Source organism: Rattus norvegicus, chromosome 2, assembly GCF_021556685.1.
Source record: "Rattus norvegicus strain SHRSP/BbbUtx chromosome 2, alternate assembly SHRSP_T2T, whole genome shotgun sequence".
Classification (NCBI taxonomy): Eukaryota; Metazoa; Chordata; class Mammalia; order Rodentia; family Muridae; genus Rattus; species Rattus norvegicus.
The window spans coordinates 104,386,126-104,413,217 of NC_141535.1; the positions used below are offsets into that span (position 1 = coordinate 104,386,126).

Genomic DNA, 27,092 nt, shown 5'->3' on the forward strand with positions numbered 1-27,092 from the left:
GAGTCAATGATTTCTAGGGAATCTTCTGCTCCTGAGATTCTCTCTTCCATCTCTTGTATTCTGTTGGTGAAGCTTGTATCTACAGCTCCTTGTCTCTTCTTTTGGTTTTCTATATCCAGGGTTGTTTCCATGTGTTCTTTCTTGATTGCTTCTATTTCCATTTTTAATTCCTTCAACTGTTTGATTGTGTTTTCCTGGAATTCTTTCAGGGATTTTTGCGTTTCCTCTCTGTAGGCTTTTACTTGTTTATTAATGTTTTCCTGTGCTTCCCTAAGTGTGTTCATGTCTTTCTTGAAGTCCTCCAGCATCATGATCAAATATGATTTTGAAACTAGATCTTGCTTTTCTGGTGTGTTTGGATATTCCATGTTTGTTTTGGTGGGAGAATTGGGCTCTGATGATGGCATGTAGTCTTGGTTTCTGTTGCTTGGGTTCCTGTGCTTGCCTCTCGCCATCAGATTATCTCTAGTGTTACTTTGTTCTGCTATTTCTGACAGTGGCTAGACTGTCCTATAAGCCTGTGTGTCAGGAGTGCTGTAGACCTGTTTTCCTCTCTTTCAGTCAGTTCTGGGGACAGAGTGTTCTGCTTTCGGGCGTGTAGTTTTTCCTCTCTACAGGTCTTCAGCTGTTCCTGTGGGCCTGTGTCTTGAGTTCACCAGGCAGCTTTCTTGTGAAAAGAAAATTATACAAATTCTAGGTTTAGAAATATAAAATTAAAAGAGTTAGCCCCAAAAGCCACAAACTCAGGGCTAAGCCCTGCCGCCAGGAATAGCAGGCCATAAAGATAAAAGAGCACAAGAAACACTGTTCAGGCAGGACTGACAAGTCATAAAGAAAAGGAATGCAGGAACCAGCCTGAGTTAATGGGACTGATTCATGGGACGTCTGGCAGGAAGACATCTCCCCCCAGCTCACTCAGGGCCATCCTCTAGACCCTGATAAGCCCCTGACTTCTAACACGTACTCTTTCTGCTTTGTTCTCACTGCTATGTTTGAATGAGCCAATTGTATGTAACCACGCCAAAACCCCCTAGCCTTCTCTATATAACCCTCTGACTTTTGAGTTTCGGGGCCGACACCTCTGTCTCCTGCGTGGGATATGTGTCGGCCCGGAGATCTCTGTAATAGGTCTCCGTAATAAACCTCGCCTTTGCTTATTACATCCAAAATGGTCTCTCTGTGTCTGGGGTCCGCGATTTCCCAAGACTTGAGTAAGGGTCTCTCTGCGTGGGATCTTTCATAAGAATGGGGGCTCGTCCGGGATCTGCGCGACCACCCCAGACTCCGAAGACCCCTTGGAGGTGAGTTGGATGTTTGTCTGAGTGTTTCTGTGTGAGCGGCGCCGCATTTGTCAGTCTGTGTCTGTCTCTGTTTTGGTTCCGCCGTGTGTGTATATGTGTGTGTCTCGGTACCGGTGGAGTCTCACTCTGGTCAGTACTTAGAGAGTGGTCGTGGAGTCTCACTCTGGTCAGTACTTAGAGAGTGGACGTGGAGTCTCACTCTGGTCAGTACTTAGAGAGTGGAAATGGAATCTCACTCTGGTCAGTACTTAGAGAGTGGACGTGGAGTCTCACTCTGGTCAGTACTTAGAGAGTGGAAATGGAATCTCACTCTGGTCAGTACTTAGAGAGTGGAAATGGAATCTCACTCTGGTCAGTACTTAGAGAGTGGACGTGGAGTCTCACTCTGGTCAGTACTTAGAGAGTGGAAATGGAATCTCACTCTGGTCAGTACTTAGAGAGTGGACGTGGAGTCTCACTCTGGTCAGTGCTTAGAGAGTGGAAGTGGAATACGTGTTAGTGTCTGTTGTCTGTATTCTGTTTCTGTGTTTGGTATCCCAGAAGCAGCTAAGGTTAAGCTGCAGTTTGGGCCAGGTACTGAAGGTACCAGACATCTGTGGAAATTGGTTATAAGATGCTTTGTCTTGGTCTTGTTTGTCTGGCTTGTTTTCTGTGGTATTGTCAAGTGTCTTTTTGGCTTTTGTTTCGTTTTTGAATTTTGGACTGACGACTGTATTTGAATTTTGGACTGACGACTGTGTTTGAATTTGGACTGACGACTGTGTTTGAAATCATGAAACTGTTTGCTTTGTTCGTCAAAGAGTTTTACTTGGTCCTCTTGGTGCTTAAGTTAAAAGTTAAAAATAATTTGCTTGAGAAAAATTGTTTTCTGCCAGGGAGTTTTGTCTTTCTCTCTTGAGCCTCCTCCCCAAAGAGAGATGCCCCTCCCTTTACTCCCCTTGATCAGCCTAGCTGCTGTTAACAGTTGTATAAACAGACATTAACAAAAACCTTGAGGACAAAACCACTCGTAAATAAAAAAGTTCCCCAGATTAGGCCTTCGGCTATAAAACAAGTATAGTGAGTAAGAAACTTAATTTTATGGACCCCGCTCTAGTGGCGGTGTGTTGTGTTGGTTGATAGCCAACGTTAATTTTTTAAAACATAGTATTTTATCTGTGGTTGTGCTCCCAACACACAGTAGGGGGGAGCGAAATTAGCTGCGGAGCTGCTGCAGCGAGCATGGGGACTTCTCAAGTCTCACCCAATTTTTCTGGCTCTTCAAGAGCTGTTTAAAAGGAAAAGGCTTAAGGTAAAAAGAAACACTATAGAGAGATTTCTTAGTAAATTACTACACCTTGGTTCTCGATCTCTGGGAATCTCACAGTGGACAGCTGAGATAAGCTAGAAAAGGATTTAAATTTTGCTTGGGAACAAGGAATCTTAAAGGCGGAGTTTCAGCCGGTATGGCACTTAGTGCATAGCTGCCTAAAAGATCAGAAATGCTGTCAACAGGCTATAAAAAAGGGACAGGCTGTGTTAGAAATGCTACAAAAAGAATGATCTAAAAAGACTGAGAGTGAGGTGGGGGAGGACTCTAAGGAAAACAAGAACAAGAAAGGAATTTCTGCTTTTAGTGACCAGACCTTCAACTCTTGCTCACAGAAAGAGGGTGCTCTTTAGGAAAAGTTCTTTAAAGAGCCTGCCTTATCTGCTGGCCCTATTCCAAGAGAGGAGTCAGTCTCCAGCATTAAATTACTTTTCTCACTGGTCATCATTAGCATAGAGAATGCCTTTGATCCTATCCCCACAGCAGCCAGTTCCTGCCCCTGTGGTCGAAATGTCCCAGGTTGGGGGACAGAGAAGCCCCTAAAATAGTTTCAAAAAATCTACTACAAACGGTGAAGAACTTTGTTTTGTTTTGCCAGTCAGAATTTAAAATTCAGGCTTTGGCTGTGGCCAAGGTCAGGATTAATGTTTTCTTTTCCATGGGCCTTTAGCCCACTGAGAAAGTTTGGTAAAGGGCTGCTACTGAGGTCCTGAAAGCCCCAGGTGAACTGGTTACAATTCTTTTGTCAGCTGCTTAGTATCTAACACCCAGGTTCTACCGTCTCTCCATCCTTTTGTTATTAGTTGTTACTGAAAGCCTAGTGCCATTTAGAGGATGGGTCTCTTGAGTGATAAAGCCACTGAGCTGGCACTAAAGGAAGGTACTCCTTAAGGGAAAATCTAAGTCCAGAGAGACAACCGGTAACAGATAGACTGCCCCTCTGCTCACTTTTCTGTTTCACAGACACAAGGTCTTTTTGTCCCAAGAAAGCCTCCTGGCTTAGCTGTGTGACTAAATGCTATTTGCCCTCTTCAGTGGACCTCTATTTTCAAGATTCTCTTGTTTTCTCACCATCCCATTTGAGATGCTTGTTAGTAACTGTTACAGGTCTTCTTTACCACCGAAGAAAGACAAAAATCCTACTAGAGGCCAGAAAAAGTGTTCCAGAGATGGATGGAAGGCCCTCACTTCTGCCTGCTCTTTTCAGACGCCTAAAGGTAGGGAGTGCCAGGTCTGCCGCCAGGCTCCAAGGGTGGGTCTCTGAGGGGCTAAAAAAATGCCCCACCAATCTGGCTAAGATAAAAAAAAGGATATAAAAAAAAGTTACAAAAATTTAAAGGGTTAAGTTAAGTTGCTGAGAGTTAGTACAAGTTACAGAGAAAGAGGTAAAAAGAACAGAAAGCTAAAAAAAAAAGAGACAAAAAGAAGAAGAAGTTAGAGAGATAAAGAGAGATAAAAGACGAGAGAGGAACATATACTGGCCACAGTAGTTAGGGAACCTAGGAAGATAGTACCTGGCAACAGAAGAGAATTCCTGACTAAAGATCAGTGTGCCTAATACGAAGAAAAAAGATATTGGGTCAGGGACTGCCCCAGAAAGAACAAGAGGGGACACTGGAGAGCCTCTTGGTGCTGGCTATACACAGAGATAGAAGGGAAGCCCGCCCAGTTGTTTTGTGGATACAGGGACCCAATGCTCTGTGCTCCTATGCCCCCCTGTGGGCCAATATCCAAAGACCTTGAGTGCAAGGAGCTACTGACAACGAACAATACTTATGGACTGCCCAAAGAACAGTGGACCTTGGCGTGGGCCGGGTAACCCACTAGTTCATAGTCATCCCTGACTGCCCCCATCCCTTGCTCATGAGAAAATTGCTCTCCAAATTGGCTTGCGTGGGCTGAAATGGCTGGATGAGGCCATGTGTATACATATCTATAGACTGTGTATGTGGAGCTTAAGACCTGTCTCAGTACACCAGTAACTGATGCTGGGAGTTGAATGGCTTAGTGCTTTTCTGCCTGAAACACACCGTTCCTGCCAGCCGGGCACTAACAATTATCACCCAATCCAGGACTTAAACTGTGATAGAGTGGCTGATAGAGTGTCCAAAGATGGGACCACTGGTCAGCTGCCATGGACTAGATTCTCCACCGGTTGGGGACAATCTGGTCACCTTGCTGCCCAATCCGGACCTGGAGCCACCACAGCACGAGTGTCAAACACTGACAGAAGCACATGGGTGGAGGAAAGACCTCTGTGACTGGCTGATTGACCCCTGCTAAAAGCCGAGGACCTTGTCCACAGACGGAAACAGTTCTCTTCATGAATGAAGGTCAGAGACAAGTGGGTGCTGCCATGGTGGACAACACAATGCCATCTAGAATGGCTGAACCTCTACCCCCCCAGCACATCAGCGCCACAGATGCCTTTGCCATCTCTTGGATGCCCTGATGAAGCCAACAACTGTGAGTACTATTCATTGCCCAGAAAAACAGGAGGGAAGAGATTCAGTGACATGGGACAGTGACAAAACAGATAAAGTGGCTCGGGAAATGGTTATACAGGAGCCTATCCTGGTTACAGGCCTGCAAGAGACAGCCACTGAGAACTAGGATTAGACTAAGGGATGGCCTCACTTAGAATGTACAACAGAAGAAAAGGCCCAAGTTGTTTAAAAAATAAAAAGACAATGACACACTTGGGGAAAAAGCTGTACCCCCCAAAGAACAAACAAAAGACTCACTTTGCCAAATAAAAAAAATAGACTCATTTAAGAGATAAAAAGTTTGTCCAAATAGTTAAAATATATATAATAGACTTTAAGATTTTAGCCAAGAGAGACAATAAAAAGTATAAGATACGTCAATAAACAAATGCTTAACAAACAAACAAGACAAAGAGACCTAGAGAGTTTAACGAAAAGTTAAAGTAAACTTCATTGAGATAAAACCAAAAAAATATAATCACAAGTATCTCCTAGTGCTTGTAGATACTTTTTCAGGAATAGATAAAAGCTTTCCTCACCAAACGAGAGACGGCCTCTACAATCATCAAGAAGATACTGAAAAAAATCTTCCCCAGGTCTGGAATGCCCAAGATAATCTGGTCAGACAACGGCCCTACTTTCGTTGCCAAGGTAAGCCAGGGTGTGGCAAAATATTTAGAGGTCGATTAGAAATTACAGACCTCAAAGTTCAAGACAGGTAGAGTAAATAAATAGAACTCTAAAAGAGACCCTAAACAAATTGACCATGGAGACTGGCACAGACTGGGTGACACTCCTTCCCTCTTGCTCTCTTCAGAGCAAGAAATACCCCTTCCAGATTCAGCCTTACCCCCTTTGAGATCTTATATGGGGCCTCAGCTCCCCTGACTGTATTAGATGATGTTACTGAACCAACATGTCATAGTGCCATAGTAATAATGATTTGTATGCCAGGCTAAAAGACCTACAGGTGATACAGAAAGAAATCTGCTCACAGCTGACAGCAGCCTATGCCCCGGAGACCCCTGAGACATCCCATCAGTTCCAGGTCAGAAGCAGCTACACTGAGCCCAGACACTCGAGCCTCGCTGGAAAGGACCATACCTGGTGCTGCTGACCACCCTGACAGCTGTCAATTCTCAGCCCTCACCAGCCGTGTACTAGCTGTTGGGGCTGAGAGCTGAGACTTAGAGGGACACTCAACATGTTTGCCCTGGGTTCCATCGAGATAGGTGGGGGGATAGGCTTGATTTCTATTACAAATGATGTAACATTACATATGTTAATACTCCTAACACTTCTTGGGACTGTGCCTCAGGGATCACTACCTGTATAAGTTTAAAAGTTCTGAAAGACAGTAATGACCTTGGTGTATAGGTTTAGATAGTGTCCAGATAGAATCCTGATGCCAAAGACTTTTTAGCTGACCTCCAAGAATACCTAACCTCCCTCTCAGAGGTAGTCCTTCAAAATAAGAAAAGATTAGACCTGATATTCCTTAAAGAAGGAGTCTGTGTGCTATACTAAAAGAAAAATGTTGCTTCTATACAGACCATTCAGGAGTAAAGACTCCATAAATAAACTTAAAAAAAGGTTAGACAAAAGACAGACAGAAAAACACATAAGAGATGGTTCGAGAGCTAGTTTAGTAGATCTCCCTGGATGACTACCCTACTCTCTGCTACAGCTGGGCCATTATTAATAATTTTCTTGGTTTTAGTTTTTGGACCCTGCGTGACAAACAGGTTAATTGCTTTTGTTAAAAATCGAGTGGGTGCTGTACAGTTGATGGTTGTGAGACAACAATACCAGTCAGTTAAGACAACTGGTGAGACCAAATACAAGACTTGATATCAAAATTCTAAGATTAGAATTATTTAGTAGGAGAAGACGGGAATGAAAAGAAAATTATACAAATTCTAGGTTTAGAAATATAAAATTAAAAGAGTTAGCCCCAAAAGCCACAAACTCAGGGCTAAGCCCTGCCGCCAGGAATAGCAGGCCATAAAGATAAAAGAGCACAAGAAACACTGTTCAGGCAGGACTGACAAGCCATAAAGAAAAGGAATGCAGGAACCAGCCTGAGTTAATGGGACTGATTCATGGGACGTCTGGCAGGAAGACATCTCCCCCCAGCTCACTCAGGGCCATCCTCTAGACCCTGATAAGCCCCTGACTTCTAACACGTACTCTTTCTGCTTTGTTCTCACTGCTATGTTTGAATGAGCCAATTGTATGTAACCACGCCAAAACCCCCTAGCCTTCTCTATATAACCCTCTGACTTTTGAGTTTCGGGGCCGACACCTCTGTCTCCTGCGTGGGATACGTGTCGGCCCGGAGATCTCTGTAATAGGTCTCCGTAATAAACCTCGCCTTTGCTTATTACATCCAAAATGGTCTCTCTGTGTCTGGGGTCCGCGATTTCCCAAGACTTGAGTAAGGGTCTCTCTGCGTGGGATCTTTCACTTGCAGCAGAAAATTTGGTCTTACCTGTGGTCCCGAGGCTCAGGTTCGCTCGTGGGGTGCTGCCCAGGGGCTCTCTGCAGCGGCAGCAACCAGGAAGACCTGTGCCGCCCCTTCCGGGAGCTTCAGTGCACCAGGGTTCCAGATGGTCTTTGGCTTTTTCCTCTGGCGTCCGAGATGTGTGTGCAGGGAGCAGTCTCTTCTGGTTTCCCAGGCTTGTCTGCCTCTCTGAAGGTTTAGCTCTCCCTCCCACGGGATTTGGGTGCAGAGAACTGTTTATCCGGTCTGTTTCCTTCAGGGTCCGGTGGTGTCTCTGGCAGGTGTCCTGCTGCTCCTGGGCCCTCCCCCACGGGAGCCCAGAGGCCTTATACAGTTTCCTCTTGGGCCAGGGATGTGGGCAGGGGTGAGCAGTGTTGGTGGTCTCTTCCGCTCTGCAGCCTCAGGAGTGCCCACCTGACCAGGCGGTTGGGTCTCTCTCTCACCGGGTCTGGGAGTCGAGACTTTAGATCTTAAGTCTGAGAACGTAGCTTAGCGGTAGAACATGTGCCTACCTTGTGAGGCCCTGGGATTCATCACCAACACAGACACACATACATATATGCACACAGAGACAGGTGGTACCAGGGAAATGTTGGTGATCCCTTTCAAAAATCAGACAGGATTTGATCTGATGCTAGCTCAGGCGCCCCAGCATATTGCCAGCATGTAGGACAGTTTTGGTTGGTGAGTTGCCTGGAATATTTATCCAGGCAAGGCTTTATAGTAAGCAGCAAGCAGGGGGATGTGTGGGTGGATAAGTGTTCAAGCATCTAATTGGAACCTGTGACCTACAACATAATTGGCTAGGAATTAGTCTAGAGACTGGAGCTAGGCTCAGTTTTTGTTGGGGGCAACTTGGAAACTAATGCCAGGTATCGGTCTGTTAGTTTACCTGAGTTCAAACTTAAGTCAGGTTCTCTAAAATGGAGTCTAAAGTTAAAAGATTTGGCCTCTCAGACATACCTACATACAGACAGACAGGCAGACACAGAGAAAAACTCAGACGACATACAGGCACACACAGAGACACACACATATAGGCACAGGGACAAAGGCACACACAAATACACAGGTATTCACACAGATAAATAGACACACAAAGAAAAACAGACACACAGAGAGACACAGATATACAAAGATAAACAGACACACACAGAGACACAGACACAGGTACACAAAGATAAACAGACACATAGAGAGGCACACACACATTATCAAAGCAGGGAGGAAAGAAGAGGAGAAGAGAGGGGAAGGAGAGGAATTGGGAAGATGAAGCAGAGGAGTAACCATCAGGAGTTCAAGGTCTCTCCTAGTTGCGTAAGGGAGGTCTAGGTTAGCCTAGGCTACATGATACCCTGTCTCAAAAAAGAAAACAAATCAGTCATATGGGCCTGGAGAGTTGTTTCAGTCCTTAGAAAAACTTGTGGCTCCTGCAGAAGACACACGTTTGTTAATAGCACCTACACTGTGACTCACAAATGCCTGTAACACCAGTTTGTCCCAGGATTTCTGATGCTGCCTTTTTGTCTCTGAAGATAGTGCATGCCCATGTTTCATTGGCAGACAAAGCACTCAGACAGACAGACAGACAGACAGACAGACAGACACACACAGAGAGAGAGAAACAACATGTTCATAAATCTAAATAAATATCATACTCAGTAAATAAAACAAACATAGGCTTCAATAGCCAGCGGTTGGGGTGTCCCAGCTCTTCTGCAGTTGAGAATGATGACTGGGCACAAGCCTGCTAACCTTGGTAAGAGCGTATGGGTTTTACACAGTTTGGGAAAAGTTGGTGTCTACTGTTGGTAGTAGTTTTAAATTTCTCCTGACTTCCCCAATCCTTTCATTCTCTTCTCTTTTTCATCCAGTTATCCGGTAAGCTGGCTTTTCTCAGGGCATATGTTTATTTAATGATGAGTCCAGGCTACTTAAGAAAATCAAATAAGGCTTTGATTGGCTCTTTTGCTTCTGACATTTACCCCAGAGGTCTTATTTTCAAATTATTTCCTTTTCCTACAGCAATTGTGGCAGTGTCTTCAGCTTACAAGTAACTGTCTCTTTGCCAAGTACAAATTCATTCTTAGCAGTCTTACATGCATTGGAGAATTCTGGAATGTAGTGAAATTATTGACTCCTTTATGTTGCTGTTGAAGACAGATTCCAGAGCCATTGCCACATGGCACTTAATGCTGTGGTTATGAAAAAGCTTGCTTAAGTAGGGAGTGTCTGAGTAGCAGAAGAGAGCTATGAATATTCCTGTGGATTAACACTTTAATGGTGAGCTGAGGAGAAGTTAGGACATGTGACCTGTGAGAGTCCATATAAACAGGAAAAGACATATCTGTTGGGAACTACTATGATACCTCATCTGTGGCAAGCTCAGACAGCGGTGACAAGGCCAACTTAAAAAAAGATAAATATTACTATAAATCATATGTATGGCTAAACTATATGATTATTTATGGTACGGTCTAATTCGACTATTTAAAGACAGCCTTTTCATAGTGCAGTATAATTGGACTATTTAAAGTCAATGTCCTCATGGTACAGTGTAATTAATTAGCTGATGGAGAGGGGCATAGCCTAGTTGGGGCACACTCTTTGGAGCTTTGCCACCTGGCCATTCATGTTCCCTGTACTCCTCCACACCCATCTCCAAGGTCAGATCCAGAATTCTTCATTTCCTTGAAGCAGGTTCAAAGGGGACTCTCAAAGATGATTAAAGGTTGGGGGAAAAGACTTTGAAGTCTAAATACCTTCAGTTTGGGCTGTTTTCATGTCCTAGATTTTTACCAGAACATGAAATGTTCTCTCATGAGATGTGAAGGAATGGAACTCACTGGGTGGCTGCCCACGTGCTAGGTACTCCCAGTCTTAGATTTTTCTTGTGTCAGGAATGTTTTCCTGAGGTTGCCATCTTGAACAGGTGACCAAGCCAGCTCAGTCAGTCAACAAGTTCTCCAGGGCAGGATCGAGGATTAAAAGGAAAAAAGACAATTAGACAACATTACAACATGACTCCAGGCAGTGCTGAGGCTGAAGCAGGTTTATTTTTTCCAGTCTGCTTTTATACCACTTTAAGTCCATGCAAAATTATAAGATCAGTTCTGGGTCAAGGAACAACCAAGGCAATAAACAAAATCCTGCAAATAACTTTCTAGGGGCTAATCAGGGTGACCAAGACAAAAGAACTACCACAGAAGCCTCCCCTGAGTCTGCTCTAAACTTTGTATTAACTCAAATGTAACTGTTCTTAATCTGAGCCTATTTTCTGAGTCCTGGCCCAAAGTCAGGTCCTGCCTTGAGTTTAATTTTTTTGTCCTGGCCTAATGTCCAATTCCCCCGCCAAATGTTTAGAAGCAAGCAGCCCCCAAAAGGCTCTCTATAGACAGGGATCCTTGCAGATGTGCTCACTTCCTCATCATAGCATCTTTTCTTACAAACAGACTGATGTTTTTGATGACTTGAATTACATTTAAAAGTGATGATGTTTTTTTGTTGCCAATCAGTAGTGTCTGAGCTTTTGATATTGTTACAAGCTCTCATTTGAGATCCCTGCCACTTAGTTGAAAACAAAAAAATCACACCCACATAATCTCTTGGGCATAAACAAGCTCCTGATGGTGTTGAACTGTGTTCCTGGTCCTCCTGGGCTGTGTGTGACTGACTGGACAGGAGGTGGACAAGACTCGTAATTGATAGTCCTTGATGGTTTCAGTCCTGACACTGTTCTCACTTGGATCCTGTCTGTGAGCTGAATCTATACCTGTTTGCCACCACACTTTCTCACACTGCTCTCCTAATATCCTTATTGGTCAGGGGGATTAGACAGCTCGTTTTTGTTACCTGTGTCTTGTATCCTCCAAGAAGCAGGATACATAGTCCATTTGCATGACATTCATATTTCTGCTCTGTGCTTTCGTATTTATGAGCTGCCTGTCAGCTACTCCTGCTAAGCTATGGGATTCTAGTGCTAGGACCTGTGAGACTCTCTCTCTCTCTCTCTCTCTCTCTCTCTCTCTCTCTCTCTCTCTCTCTCTCTCAGATGCTGTGACTTCCTCATTCTTAGATCAGCAGAGCACATTTTTCGTCAGAATGGGTACATCCCATTAATGTTTGTTAAAAGTTTAAGGATTCCTTTAGGATGGTAAAGAGGTGGATAAGTGAAAAGAGCCTTAAGCAGGAGCAACAGAGTGAGTGTGGGTCAGGACATCAGGAAGGTGTTCCAAGTTGTCACAGGTCAGGGAAGAAGGAGGGCAGAGGCACTTGGAGACTCAGCAGCAGGAGTGGTGGCTTTCCAGAGAACAGAAGAACTTGATACTATGTCTGGTGGGCAGGGAATTTTGAGCAGTGGGAGAGGAATGTTTATTCATTTTCTTGCTTGAGCCTTTCTGAGCCTCAAGGCGAGTTAGAACACCTCTGAATGCTGTTCTGTTCGGTTTTTATACATCTTTTAATAACAGGTAACAATAATTATATAATGATTAATAATTAACATTATTAACAATATTAACAATTAATTAACATTATTAACAATAATTAACATTAATAAGTAACAGTGTTACTCTCTGCTTTTTAAAATGTATTTTCTTCCAGAGCTGTGGGATCCTGCCTTTTTAGCCCTTCCATACGTTAAATGCTTCCTCTTTCCTCCTTGCTGCATGGGCTGGTTATGTGACATTCACTTCTAAAGGGGATATCTGCGCAGATAATGTCCACAGTCATTCTCCCCACAGCTTGACCTATAGAGTCATGATTCAATAGGCTGAACATGGATCAGGCTCAGCTCTTCTCTTGGCTCAAAGTTTAGGAAAAATACAGTTTGGCTTTTATGGTTTTTCTGGTTACTTTTGAACTCATAAGACATGGCTACACATTTGCACAGGTGCAGGAATGTGAAGATTTAGTGCCTCGCCATGAGAATAAAGGTCTGTCAGCATTTCAGTGTGCCTGAATGAAGCATGGTGGCAAGCCGGGAGAATGCTGTATGCCCTCTTCTTGTGCTCCTTCCCAGGTTAGTTGCTATCATCCTCCAGTCTGGTTGAGGTGACGCATGTGTGTTTCAGCCTTTATACAGACAGATGGTCAACCAGGATCCTTTTAATCAAACGATTTAAAGATAAGTCATAAGCCCTTTCCATGTGTTCCATTTTACTGACATTTGCAATCGTGAGAGGAGGTGACTTTGGAAGTCAGCTCCAGAGGGAAGAGGTGCTGTTGTGAGGGAGTGGGATTGGAGAGTGTGCCCATTGTATGATTGCTACAATGGCTTATCTGTGGCCTCCTTTAAAAATGTTTTAGAATACTGGCATAGGGCTGGAGAAATGGGTCAGCCATTAAAGGCTAGGCTCACAGCCAAAAATATAAGAGCAGAATACTGGCATAGTGTGTGAAAGTGGTTAGTAGCTTAAGTCATGGGCACTCAGCACGCTCCTCCTCTGACCTCACAGCTTGCACTTTGGTTTAGTCTGTCATGTCTGGTTTCTGAATTCAGCAGTCCTGTGTATAGATTCCAGATGACAGTGTGATGAGGACGAGGACAGCAGGGACTCCAATATTGTTTATGTTCTTTTCATAGAGTTTAATTAATATTTCTTATATGTAAGTTGAACAAGAGTGAGACAGTAGGAGTCATGACATACAGTTATGTTTCAGCTTTCAGTTCTGTCAGAGAAAAATCTTTTGCAGATAAGGGATGATGTTCATCCTGGGCCATTAGGGTGCCCTGATCCCTCTGATGCACATCAGACATGATGTTAAATACAAATGTCCAAGCAGTGGAGACTGAGTAGTATCCTTCCTCTGTTAGGTGGAAAGTAACTCATACTTGCTAGAATGGAAACTACCTTTTAAGAAACATGTGTCCATGACAGTTTATGAATCAAATTCTTATGTAGGTAATGAAATTTATTCCTTTTAAAATAAAGATGAACCAGAACAGTCATTTGACCCACCTATGCAGTTGAAAAATAGTTTGAATAGTGGAGACTGAGCTAGAACTCTCTCTACTCTAAGGAGGAGGATAGATTTTATAAATTCTAGAGGGTTTGCACTCTGTACTCTCTGCTAGCACTGTTGTCCTGTCCTGGCTAGCTGCTTTGGCAGGTGTCAGATCCTCCTGGGTCCTCTGCAATGTTTGACCCCAGCTGAAGCCCTGCTGATTCATGAAGAAGCTTTTTGTTCCTAAGAAAAGAACACCCTGGCGGTGTAGTGACACACCTGGGTGGTATATCTGGGTGATAATCCATTCCTGTTTTTTGTTCTTCAGTCTTTGTTTCTGAGGGCTTAAGCCGGTTTTCCCACTGTGCTTCCTGAAATTTCCCACCCAGTGAACTTGGGGTATATATTCGGTGAATAAAGCAAAAGATTTGGCATTCTCTGACAGGAATGACCCCAGCATGTGCTTTTTCTTAAACCCCACAGGCTTATGCCTGGCTCTCAGTACTGTGTTGGTACGGGCACTAACAGGCAGGCTCAGATAGCACTGCTTATCCTGCACCAGGGTGATGTGGTGATTTTCTGACTTTCGTTTAGCAACTCCATTTAAGTTGTATGTTTTTCTGTGATGGTTGCTTTATCAACATGTGAACTGGTTCTCTTTGGGGTATTTTCGCTTGATGATTAATCGGTTTTACCTTCAGCCATGTACAGTAATTTTATCAAGACTTCTTGGACCTTGAACATCCTGCTTTTGAGTACATAAATGAAAAACACATGCAAAACATGACATTTTTGAGTCTTACTGTTTAGTTTTGGACTGTTCTTAAAGTAATGTGATATATAACTGTATTTAAAATACATTGGAATTAGGTGTGTAAGGAATCATCCGCATTAAAGATGAACCTTAAGCTACTATAGATGCCTCAACACAATGTTTTATTATTGTTTAAAAACATGGCCACAAACAAAAACAAAACAACCAACCAATCAAAAAAACTGCCTACTGTGCTGGGCTCTTGTGGGGTAACTGTTAAAATGCAGGTTCCTGGAGATCACCCACACCTTCTGAATCAAATGATTAGCGGAAGAGCATAGGGGTCTGCATTCTAAGTAGCATCCCAGGTGATAATCACAGAGTGGCTTCAAAGAAGCACTACCCTAGGTGCTATAGCACAGACACTAATTCAAAATGCAATTATGAATTCTGTCTCTTCCCTCCCTTCCTCCCTTTCTCCATCTCCCCCTCCCTCAAGCCCACTAGCTGTGCTTTACTCACTGCAGTCACCCAACCTGTGCTTTAACTCACTGCCCAGTCATATCACCTGTGCTTTACTCACTCCTCAGCCACCCAACCTTGTTTTAGCTCACTGCCCAGCCATCCCACCTGTGCTTTAGCTCACTGCTCAGCCACCCAACCTGTGCTTTAGCTCACTGCTCAACCACCCAACCTGTGCCTTAGCTCACTGCTCAGCTACCCAACTTGTGCTTTAGCTCACTGTCCAGCTACCCCACCTGTGCTTTAGCTCACTGCCCAGCTACCCCACCTGTGCTTTAGCTCACTGTTCATCCATGCCACTTGTACCACCTGGCTTTAGCTCACTGCTCAGCCACTCCACCTGTGCTTTATCTCCCCGCTCAGCCCCCCCCCCCCACCTGTGCTATAACTCACTGCCCAGCCATCCCACCTGTGCTTTAGCTCACTCACTGCTCAGCCACCCCACCTGTGTTTTAGCTCACTGCTCGGCCACTCCACCTGTGCTTTATCTCACTGCCCAGCCACTCCACTTGACTTTCTTATTTGTATGTTTCCCGTTCATTTCAACTTGGAGAGTGACTTTCTAGGACTAATATCTCCAGAGCTAAAAACTCTGTGGTTCATGTTCTCATCATCCCCAATCTTCCTCAGCCTTCTCCACCTAAAGGTGGCACTTGGGACAGAGGTCAAAAACATGGGGAGGATATGGAAAAGGGGGCAACCAGATAAGCCTGAGGAACTCACACACCTTGATACTGGGCCCATGACCTTACCATACCTGCCAATACCTGAAGGGTGTCTCAGGTCACAAATTAGGTATACGATTCAAAGTTTAAGGATAAAGGCTGCCTTAGGCAAATACCAGGTGACTGGGACTTTAACAAGGGTCCAAAGAATTTAGGATAACATCTTGTTCCAGGACATGACATAACTGCCCTTAGCAGTCTCCCATCTGCATGAATGTGCTTTAGCTCACTGCTCAGCTACCCCACTTGTGCTAATCTCAAAAAGGAAAGGGGCCTTAGCAGTCCCCCATCCATGTACCAAAAATATCTCACCATTGATGAATGTAAGGATCAAGGCTGTCCTCCACAAGTGTATAAAAAATGTGTGCTTTTGTCATTCGGGGTTGCCTCTGTTCTGATTACAGATTCACCCCAGTGCACTAGATCATTAAACCTCTTGCTTATTGCATCGATCTCTGTCTCCATGTTTTCATGAGTGGGACCTCCCAGACGTAGGGCTGATAGGGTCCTACATAGGCATGGGAGAAAATGCAGTTTACAAATAGTGGGAAACCAGAAAATGTCACTCTCTGGTGTTCCCAACAAGGCTGGGGTACAATATCTGTTTCTTGTTCCATACTTTGCATTCAGCTGAAGAGGCTGATGCCATGTTCCCAACAGTTTACCAGGCTACTTCATCTTTGCCCTGATCCAGCAGTCCAATCCCAAAGGTGGAGCCAACTAAGGTTTCTGGAAGGTAGATGGGTCTTCAGATTCTGGGCAGTGGCTCCCAAATAGGCTGAGGCATTCTGAATTGAGCTGGCCTTAGATTCTCCACCCATCCCCAATCCCTACACTATAGTCTGAAGTTACTCAGCCCACCTCTAATCTTGGGTCTCTCCCATGAACAGAGATAAAACCTAGTCCTGAGGGTTTCTTGCCACATGGGTTTCAGAATCTGCAAGACAGTCAGGAGAAGGGAGTCATGTTCAAATTCAGCAAGTTCACCAGGATCCTGGGAAAACAAATGCCAAGCTTAATGAACCCTGCTAACTTCAGGGCAGATCTGCTCCAGGAGTTGGACTATCTTGGTCACTGCCCTGAAAAGCCTTACAGAGACATGGGTTTTTTCAGAGTAGTAAATTCCTGATTTTTACCTTGGCACTTGAACAGGCTCCTACAATTCCATTTCTTTGGGACCAAGAACCTTCTTCAGTTAAAGTGTCAGCATCTGCATCATCAAGGCTTCTAACCCAGTGGATGCTGTGAATCCTGCAACACCACAGGCTACAACTATTCCCATAGCCTGAAAAGGGTGAACAATGGGTTCAGCCTACTAAGAGCCTCAACAGTGCCTACTACTGCCTATTCATTTCACTGCAGGGTCCTCACAAGGCCCCAAACAGCAGCTCCAGCAAGAAGGCAAGAGTCCCAAGAGATCTTTACATAATTGATTGCTTGACTTGTTCTCTGCATCTAGTGTGTTAGACATGAGGATAGTGTGTGGAAAACAGTCTGCCACCTGGAACTGGATTCCTGATAGGCTGCTTGCTTAGGTAGCAGCACCCAAAAACAGTGCCTGGCATATGCTGGGTACTTTGAAATCCTCGGTTTGTGTGCTGGCTCCTGATAATTTACCAGTTGTCTAGAGAGTCTGGGCATGCTCAAAAGAATGTCTGTGATAAGATAGAGGGCTTACAAAATGTTTAGTGAAGTATTCCTAAATTACTTCTCAGGAATACAAAGCTAAGGGTTTATTTGACTGGCATTGCTAATGAAACCATATGTGGAAAATAATATTGCTTAGAATCTTAGGAACACTCTCAGGTTAGTGACATACACTCACTTAGTAAACAGTTAAAAAAACAAAGTAAATGCTTTTGTGAAGATACAAAATAGATGCAGCAGTCAGTAACTAAGACTCAGACAGAGGAAGGAAAGGATTAAAACTGACAGCCCAGGGCAGCAAGGAAAGACACTGCCATAAGCAGCTCCTGCATTTGCAGCCTTGGACAACAATTGGACTTTTCTGAATCTTCAGGAAAAATTGATTTGTGACAGGGTGTTGGAGTCTGCCACTATAACAAGGTAGGAGAAAACTCAAAAACAGTGAAGAATTGGGTGGTCCTTTGGCCATGCTAGAGACAAGCCAGGCCAGGGCCTCCTACAAGACAAAGGTACCTTGGCCAAAGAGCATCTAGAAGTGTCGATGCCAAAACTTTGTGCTGGAATAGCTATGGAAAATAAATGCCATGATGAAGTGTACACATTTTTAGAAGACCCTGACTGAAAGGGAAGTAGCCAAATATTTCTATTCACTTGAACTTGGAGGTTAGAGGTTTCTTTCAAAACGAAATTAGAATGAAAATCAAGTGAGTTGCATGTCATGCACCTCAGTTCTGCCTGATTTTCTGGAGATTTGCTGGCAACAGAAACCCTAGGTAAGTGCATCCCTCCTTCAGGTACTTACTGGCCGGTTGTAAAAATATAAAAAATAAAAAGCTGTCTTTTATCCCCCACTAGGTCCGGCACCTCAGTGCCCCAAGATATCTGCTAGATATCTTAATTCTCAGTCAGCAAATCCTCTCACCCACTTTGTTCCATCTCATAAAACACTGCCAAAGGCCTCTCTGAGCCTGGCAGTAATCTCTCTACCTATCTAGTTCCCAAGGCAGGTTTCCATGGCAGAAACACACATCCCAATTCCATAGCAGCCTATTGTCTCCTGCCACCACCGCACACTTTCCTATACTCAAACCATCACATAAAAGAACACACAACACAATAACCTTTGACCCAATTGGTAAGATATAATTGCCCACCTAAACATACAAAGCCCAATACACATCCATCCCTTAAGGACATTCGTAAAGGTACAGCATGGGATCTTAACGCCACTTTCCATGTTTTCCTGCCACAGCTTCTTGCCCTGTCTTCTCTCTCTCTCTCTCTCTCTCTCTCTCTCTCTCTCTCTCTCTCTCTCCATTCTAGTCTCCTCCTCTTCCTTCAAACTTTTCTCCCGCCCATCCTTCCTTCTCATCAATAACAGGCCTCCTTCTATCCTGTACCTGCCCTCACATGTATTTTACAAATTAAATGGGGAGAAGGTTCTGATGAAGTCATGTGAGTCCTGAGTACATGACTAGGCAGCCATCCTTGAGGCAGTGGAATTAGCATCAAAATACAAATAACTCCAGGGCAAACCACAACACTGGCCAACTCCCCTCAAACAACATTTAACTGTGGTTAATTGAACCCCAAACCTTGTGCTCCATTTCCCACTCCATATTTTGTCTGCTTTCCAGCAGGGCTGCTGGCACTAGTGACACCAGGTAACTCCTTTCCACCAACCCACATGAAAGAACACTTAACAGTGGCAAAAGGCACCCCAAACCCTATGTTACATTTTGTACACAACAACTCTGCCTGCTTTCTTGAAGGCCTGCTAACACCAGGGACAACCAGGTAAGACCCTCCCCCAAGGCTTTACCTGCTATCTCCCCTTAAAATATACACAATAGCTTCAATCTGTACCTCATCCCCTGGTACCATTTTAGACTTTACAACTTCCAGGAGGCCTGCCGTCACCAGGGACCCCAGGCCATGCTGGTAGTAAGGACACAGAGAGCATGTTAGTATCCAAAACCCCAGAGATCATGAAGGCCTCAAAAACACTGTGGAGACACCCTACAAGACCTGAAGACTTGCCAGTCACCAGAAACCTAGGCCATTCAGGACAGAAGACAGAGAGAAAACAGAAACAAACCAAAACAAACAAACAAATAACAAATACCCCCCAAACAAAACCCATATATCCAGCAAAGATAAACTCAAAGTTAGCATCTAAACCTGCAATAACAACAAGACACATATGGCTAAAGTAGAGTAAAGGAACATAAACAATAGCCAGAGCAATTTGGCACCACCAGAACCCAGCTATGGTATTACAGCAAACCCTGGATATGTTAACATAAGTGAAACAGAATAAAAGGACCTTAAAAATTGAACCTTATGAGGATGAAAGAGACCTCTAAAGAGGAAATGAATAAATCCCAAATAGAAATACAGGAAAATAAAACCAAACATGTGAAGGAAATGACTAAAAGTGTTCAATACTTGAAAAGTGAAATAGAAGTAACATAACAACAATCAAAACCTAACAGAAAACTAAGCCAAGAAAACTCAGAATCAAAAACCCACAAACTGAGGGAATACTGGAGATGAAAACCCAAATAAGAGAATAGGATTACAGACTCAAGCAAGACCAATGAATACAAGAGAGGGAAGACAAAAGCTAAAGCATAGAATATAAGATAGAAGAAACCAGTACATTGTTCAAAGAGAATGTTAAATCTAAAAAGTTCCAGACATAAAACATCAAGGAAATCTGGGACACTATGAAAAGACCAAATGAAAGAATATTAGAAATAAAAGAAAAAGATTCTCAGCTCAAAAGTCCAGAAAATATTTTCAACAAAATCTAGAAGAAATTTTCCACAATCTGAAGAGATACCTATAAACACACAAGAAGTTAGACCAGGAAAGAAAAATCCTTTCACCACATATACTCAAAACATTAAATGTACAAAACAAAGAAAGAATATTAAAAGCTACAGGGAAAAGTCCAAGTAACATATAAATACAGACCAACAGAATTGCACCCAAATTCTGAACAGAAACTGTAAAAGCCATAAATGTCTGCAGAGATGTCTTGCAGCCTCTATTGGATCATAGATGCCAGCTCTGACTACTCTAACCAGCAAAACTTTCAATCACTGTAGAGGGAGAAAACAAGAAATTCCATATATATACAAATCTAGCCCTACAAAAGATATTAGAAAGAACATTCTAGCAAAAGGTTAACTCTACTCCTCAGACACAGAAAATAAGTAATTCCACACCAGCCAAAATAATAGGAAATAACAAATGCTGATTGTTCATATCTCATGAACATCAAAGAACTTAATTCTCCAATTAAAAGACATAGGCTATGTGTATAGTGACACAAAGGGAGGCCAGTCATTCTCGGAGACACTGTTTGAGGGAGAGTAGGGGGACACTGATCAGGGTGTACTGTGAATAAACAAATTAATTAATGGAAAAACACACAGGGTAACAGGATGAATACAAAATCAGGTTAATGATTCTACTGTATACAAGAAACACATTTCAACATCAAAGACAGTGATTACCTCAGAGTAAAGGACTAAAAAAGGTTTTCAAGCAAATAAAGTCAAGAAGCTAATTTTACTAGCCATTTTAATATCTAGTAAAATAAATAGACTTTCAACTGCAATTAAAGAGATGGAGGACACTTCTTATTCATCAAAAATCCACTAGTATGATGTCTCAATTCTAAATATATATGTCCCAATGCAAAGGCACTCATATTTGTTAACTACTACTAAAGATTAAATTCCACATCAAAACCCACACATTAATAGTGGGAGACTTAAGCAGTTCACTGTCACCAATGAACAGGTCATCCAGACAGGAACTAACAGAAAAATAAGAAAGGTTACAGATGTTATGAATCAAAAAGACCTAACAGATACCCACAGAACCTTTCACCTAAACTGAAAAAAAAATATACCTACTTCTCCACACCTCAGGTAATTTTTTCTTAGTTTGACCTTATATTCACTCATAAAGCAAGTCTCATCAGTTACAAGAAAATTAAAATACCCCCCCTATCTTATGAGACCAAGAAGTTTTGAAGCTGGACTTCAACAACAACAGAAACAATAGAAATCCCACAAACTCATGGAAACTTAATAATTCTCTACTCAATGACCACTGGATCAAAGAAGAAATAAAGAAACTAAAGCCATTTTAGAATATGATGCTCCAATTTATGGGACATAATGAAAGCAGTGTTAAGAGGAAACTTCATGGCACTAAGTGCCTTCATAAAGAAATAGGTGAGATCTCATAGAATCAGCTTAACATTACACCTGAAAGCTCTAGAATAAAAAGAAGCAAACACACTCTAGAAGAGTAGACAGAAGGAAATAAATTCAGGACTGAAATCAATAAATTAGAAACAAATAATATATTATAAAAAAAACAACGAAAATCAAGAGTTGATTTTTTGAGGGAAACATCAACAGAGACAAAGTCTTAGCCAGAGAGAGAATATCCAATCCATGGTTAAGAATATTAGAAATGAAAAGAGGAACATAACAACAGACACCTAGGAAATCCAAAGGATCATTATGTTTTTCTTCAAAGACTGTACTCCATAAAATTGAAAAATCTTAATGAAATGGATGGCTCTCTTAATAGATGTCACTTACCAAAGTTAAATCAACTCCAGGTAGATAACTTAAAGACGCCTATTCCTAAGGAATTAGAAGCAGTCATTAAAAGTCTCCCCACCCAAAATAAGTCCAGGGGCAGATAGTTTTAAAGCTGAATTCTACCAGACTTTTAAAGAACCAATACCAATCCTTCTCAAACAATTCTACAAAATAGAAACAGAAGGAACACTGCCAAACTCATTCTCTGAGACACCAAGGTATCAGAGATGATACCTAAACCCCACAACGGACTCAACAAAGGAAGGGAACTTCTAGACCAATTAACCTTATGACTATTGATGCAAAAATATCCTTAATACTGCTGATTGAATCAAATAACACATCAGAATCATCATCTACCTGATCAAGTAGGCTTCATCCAGGGATTTAGGCATGGTTTAACATAGGACAAAAATCCATCAAGGTAACCTACCATATAAAAAGTTAGAAGAAAATAATCCACATGATCATTTCATTAGCTTCTAACACTCCTTCATGATAAAAGTCTTGGAGAGATCAGAGACAAAAGGCAGAAACATAAACACACTAAAGGCAAAGCACAGCATCCAATAGCCAAATCAAATTAAATGGGGAGAAACTTAAAGCTACTCATCTAAATCAGTGACATGACAAGGTTGCCCATTCTTGCCATATCTATACATTATAGTACTTGGGGATTTAGGTAGAGCAATAAGAAAACTAAAGGAGATAAAGGGGATACAAATTGGAAAAGGGAAAGCCAAAGTATAGCTATTCTTAAATGATATGGAAGTATACATAAGTGAGCCTGAAATTTCTAGTATGGAACTCCTACAATAAATAAATGCCTCCAACAATGTGGCTAGATATAAAGTTAAATAAAAAATATCAGTAGTCCTGCTTTATACAAATGTTAAATTGGTCTAGAAAGATATGAGGGAAACAACAGCCTAAATAGACACAAATAGTATAAAATATCTTGGTGTAACTCTAACCAAGCAACCAAAAGACCTATATGACAAGAATTTCAAATTTTTGAAGAAAGAAATTGAAAAAGATATCTGAAGATGAAGAGATCTCCCATGGTCATGAATCAGTAGGATTAACATAGTAAAAATGGCCATGTTACAAACAAACAAAAATGAATTACAGATTCAATACAACTCCCAGAAAAAAACAACACAATTCTTCACAGACCTTGAAAAAAAATCTCAACTTCATATGAAAAATAAAACCCCAGGATACCCAAAACAATCTTGCAAATAAGAGAACTTCTGGTTGTATCACCATCTCCGATATCAAATTCTACTACATGGCAATAGTAATAAAAAATCACATGGTATTGGCATGAAAACAGTTGCTTAACACTCTTCCTTCAGAGGGAAATGGACAATTCTCTTATAAATAGAAATGAAAACATTATTAAAAGTTTCTAAGTCCTGTGGTAAAAGGAAACATGATCTACAACATGCTAAGCATCCTGAATTCAGACAGTTCTGGGGGCTGCAGATAGGAGAAGAGTTGTGTTAGGTTACAGAGCCTGTCTCAGAATTCAGCAGGAGCCCTGTTCCTCAGAACTGTCTCAGAGACACAGTTGATAAGAAGGCAGTCCTGCTGTGGTTTCTGCATCCCTTCCATTCCCCCTGCAAACTACAGAGTAAACTCATCAGCCTACCTGGTACCTGTCCCGGTGCTTGTGTAGGACATTGTTGTGATGTGGAACTTCACTGGTGTGAAATCCAGAAATTCTCCTGGTGATAGGAATTGATAGTTCTTCTGACTTTACATATGCCAACAAAGTAGAGGAAAGATCATATTGAACAATTTCACATAATTTACACAACACCAAAAGGAACATGCTATATAGCCTGGTCTAGGAACTGTCTGAAGGGCAGGAATTTCTTGTAGACAAATTGTTAAAGGTATACCCAGAAGCATTTGGCACAAGCAGAAAAAGAGGTATAAAATTTAGTTTTAGATGCACTGCCACTCAGAGCAACTGATTTCCAATTCAGTGCCACTTTGAACAACTATTCGTCAAACAGAGAAAGTAGTGAGTAGCTGTCTCTCAGTGATCAGCTGAGCTGAGTGCAAGGTGCTCATAGGCAGTAATATCCTTCTAAAGAGAGGGTATTTCCTAAGTACACAAAGGGACACTGTATCTTTCCACAATGTCAGAATTTACTGAGTAACAAATCCACAAGATCTGGAAGTTTCAAAGGAAATAATTTGTCAGACACTCTCACTTTCTTTGGTAACTTCTGCTGATTAAGAACACAAGTTATCATCACATATTAAAAGGTTAATTTATCAGCTTCTCTTTCAATACTTCTGTTTACCCTTCCTACAACCCTCCCTCCCTTCAATCATTCTCTCTCTCTCCCTCTCTTTCTCTTTTTCTCTCTCTGCCTCTGTCTTTGTCTCTCTCTCCCTTTTTCCTCTCTGCCTTCCTCATTGATTATTGATCACTAGTTATCCACAGTTACACACTGACACTAAGACTTCAGAGGCCACAATAGACTTCTTGTTTCAGAAGTAGGTGAGTAGAAATGGAAGCAGTCTTCAGTGATGAGAGAAGAATGGAAGTGAAGACACAGAGGAGCTGAACAAGTTAAGAGCTGCTGTTCTATGGCACTCCCAAGCCAGGCACGTGAGAAGAGTTTACTCTGCTATTCTTCATAGATTTCTGTCAATGCACGATCTGTGGAAGACACACCTTATAAGACAAAAATCAAGTTAAACACAGGTATGCATGAGTTTTTCACTTGAATGCTGCTTGATGAAAATCATGATGAATAGCATGTTGAGAAACACACCTCAAATGTAAGTATCATTATTGTGTAAGTTGAAATGTTCATCAATGGTTTTCTCTATTTCCTCTTCTCCGTACCTCCTGTCATGTGTGTTTTTGTTTAACTGGAGTTGTATGACTTCATATGTGTGTCTGGAGTACTTGCATGTGTTGGATCATGTGGGAGAAGTATGGGGTCTCCAGTGTTATCTTGACCTTGTTTTCTGAGACACTTGCCTTGAAGTCATAATTTAGACACCATAGGCATGTCACACTGCCATGCAAGTTCACTAGATGTGGGGTCTTGTCCTCATGGTTTCAGAACAAATATCTAGTCTAGTGAGGACTCATCTGTGCCACAAGAAGGGAGGATTTGATGGATAGATTTTCATCTCATGATAACTTTCATGAGCATGTTATAGTCCAGAGAGCATATCGAACTTTGTAGGGGTTAATCATGTATTGAAACTCTGTATGATAACCAAAACCATCTGGAGAATGAGTATATTTTCTGTATGGTGGCATTTGTCAAACTTGTGGGAAATTACAAACGGATAAATATTATTGGTTATTATCAATTTCCTATGAAGATGAGCAACCACGTCATCCAGAAACTTTAGGTTATAAAGATGTATTATGTCTTGTTAATCTGTGGATTTACTGACTCAAAGAGCAACACAGATGACCATGCTCTTTGCTGAGCTGTGGTTTAAATTCAGGGAAGGCCTGGTGTTTAAGAGTTGTTGTGAGTGTCTTGTCTATTGAATGGTATCCCTAATGGATTCTGTTACCTTGTCTCTCACAAACACATTTCCCTCACTTCAAATCAGTTTAGAGAGAATTTACCTTGAGGGAAGATGGGCAGACATATGTCTCAGGTTTTCTTCCAGAATCCTCAGTCTGAATATCCTGGCACCAAATGCTATTTCACTACGACAAGAAATAGATAACAAGGTAACAGTTTTCACTGACTTGCCATTTCTACCACTTCTAAGACCTCATGGGGAAGACCCTGAAAATCTTTCATTGCTTTCTTAGAAGACTTTCTTAATCTAAGAAGCTCATAGTAAGAATACTCCTTAAATATCATAGTTCTACACTGGACCATGACTTTTGCTTATGTTGTCATAGTATGTCTTGAATGCTTAGTATGGCTGGAAGACACTGATACTGAATATCCCACCTGATTGTCTCAGGGGCCAGAACCTGGGAAAGATCAGAAGTCATTTAGGAAATGATATTCTGAAATCCAGAATGCAGAGTCAGAATCCTTTCATAGCAGAATGGTTATATATAAAACTTCTCTGTCCATGAACTAGTGGATCGGGAACAAGGATCTTAAAGAGTGTGGCTAATTACTCACACTCTGTAGGGAACAGGGTTATAGTGGTTGTATCCTGGTTGGTGGAGGTTCCAACAGGCAACAACAGGCTGTGTACACTGCCTCTTCTGGCCTGGTCCATTCTATAGTGGCTCTGCTGCAGTAGACTGAACACAGCCCAGTGGTTTATAAACCATGGGCCTGATGATCAATCCTTGAAAGAAGACACAAAGAACTCTATTAATGACATTGACACTGAAGGACTTAGCATAGAGCTTTCCTGTAGTATCATTTGTCTCCACAGAAGTCCTGCTTTCCTAACCTCTGTTCCTTCACCAAACACTCCTCCTTCCTCTTTTTCTATGTTCCTCTGCCCCTGGTCACATCCTCTGCAGTCTGTTTCTCACTCTACATTTTTAGACTCCACCTAAGCAGGATTGAGTGGGAAAGTTTCTTCTAGGTTCTCAGACATCTTAAGGTTCATATCCTATAAATCCATGCAACTTGTCAGTGCCATAGTGACTTTGAAAATGAAAGATCAAATACACATGTATGAATGTTGGTGGCCATGCCTACTTAGGTTCCTGGGGACTCCATTTTCCATTGTTCGTTACCCCTTACCAGGATCTTGTCTTTTTTACTTGGGGAGCACAGGCAGAAACACACCTGCTAAACAGATGACTAACATGTCTCCTCACCTTCTTCCATTGCCTTCTGTTATTCTTGTATAAGGCTATGGGTGTCTCCTGGGGTTTGTCCTTGGTAGATAGTAACATAAGGATTATGTCTTTGCCACCTTCAACTTCATATTCATAGTCCTCATGCTGTGAAACCTCCATGCAGAATACTGCAATATCTTTTGGTTGTTAACAGCGTGACTGCCATCTACTTTTTGGTAGATTCCCTTGATAACATCAACAGCATCAGGTTGTCTATGGTTCTGGTTCTGTTTGTTGTCAGAGTCCTCCAAGGACAAAACATCCAACAATGTGCTACTAATTAAGATGATAATTCCTGTCTCCTCAGTCTCAGCCTCCACACTTGTCCCCTAGATGTGTCAGCATAGAAGTCATCATCCTCTGTCTCTGCAACATTAGTACTACATTTACACAACTATCCTGTGGGGCAGAATTCACAGGCAAGCTGATATGCATAAATCAGGTGACCTGGACCTAGA

General features: G+C 42.2%; 1 long non-coding RNA gene across 1 annotated transcript; it reads left to right on the forward strand.

Moving 5' to 3' along the window:
• Nucleotides 1–677: 677 nt before the first annotated feature.
• Nucleotides 678–7,491, forward strand: LOC148006678 (uncharacterized). Its single transcript, XR_015671424.1, has 2 exons — nucleotides 678–1,301; nucleotides 6,051–7,491. It is a non-coding gene; the product is annotated as an uncharacterized LOC148006678 (long non-coding RNA).
• Nucleotides 7,492–27,092: the final 19,601 nt, after the last annotated feature.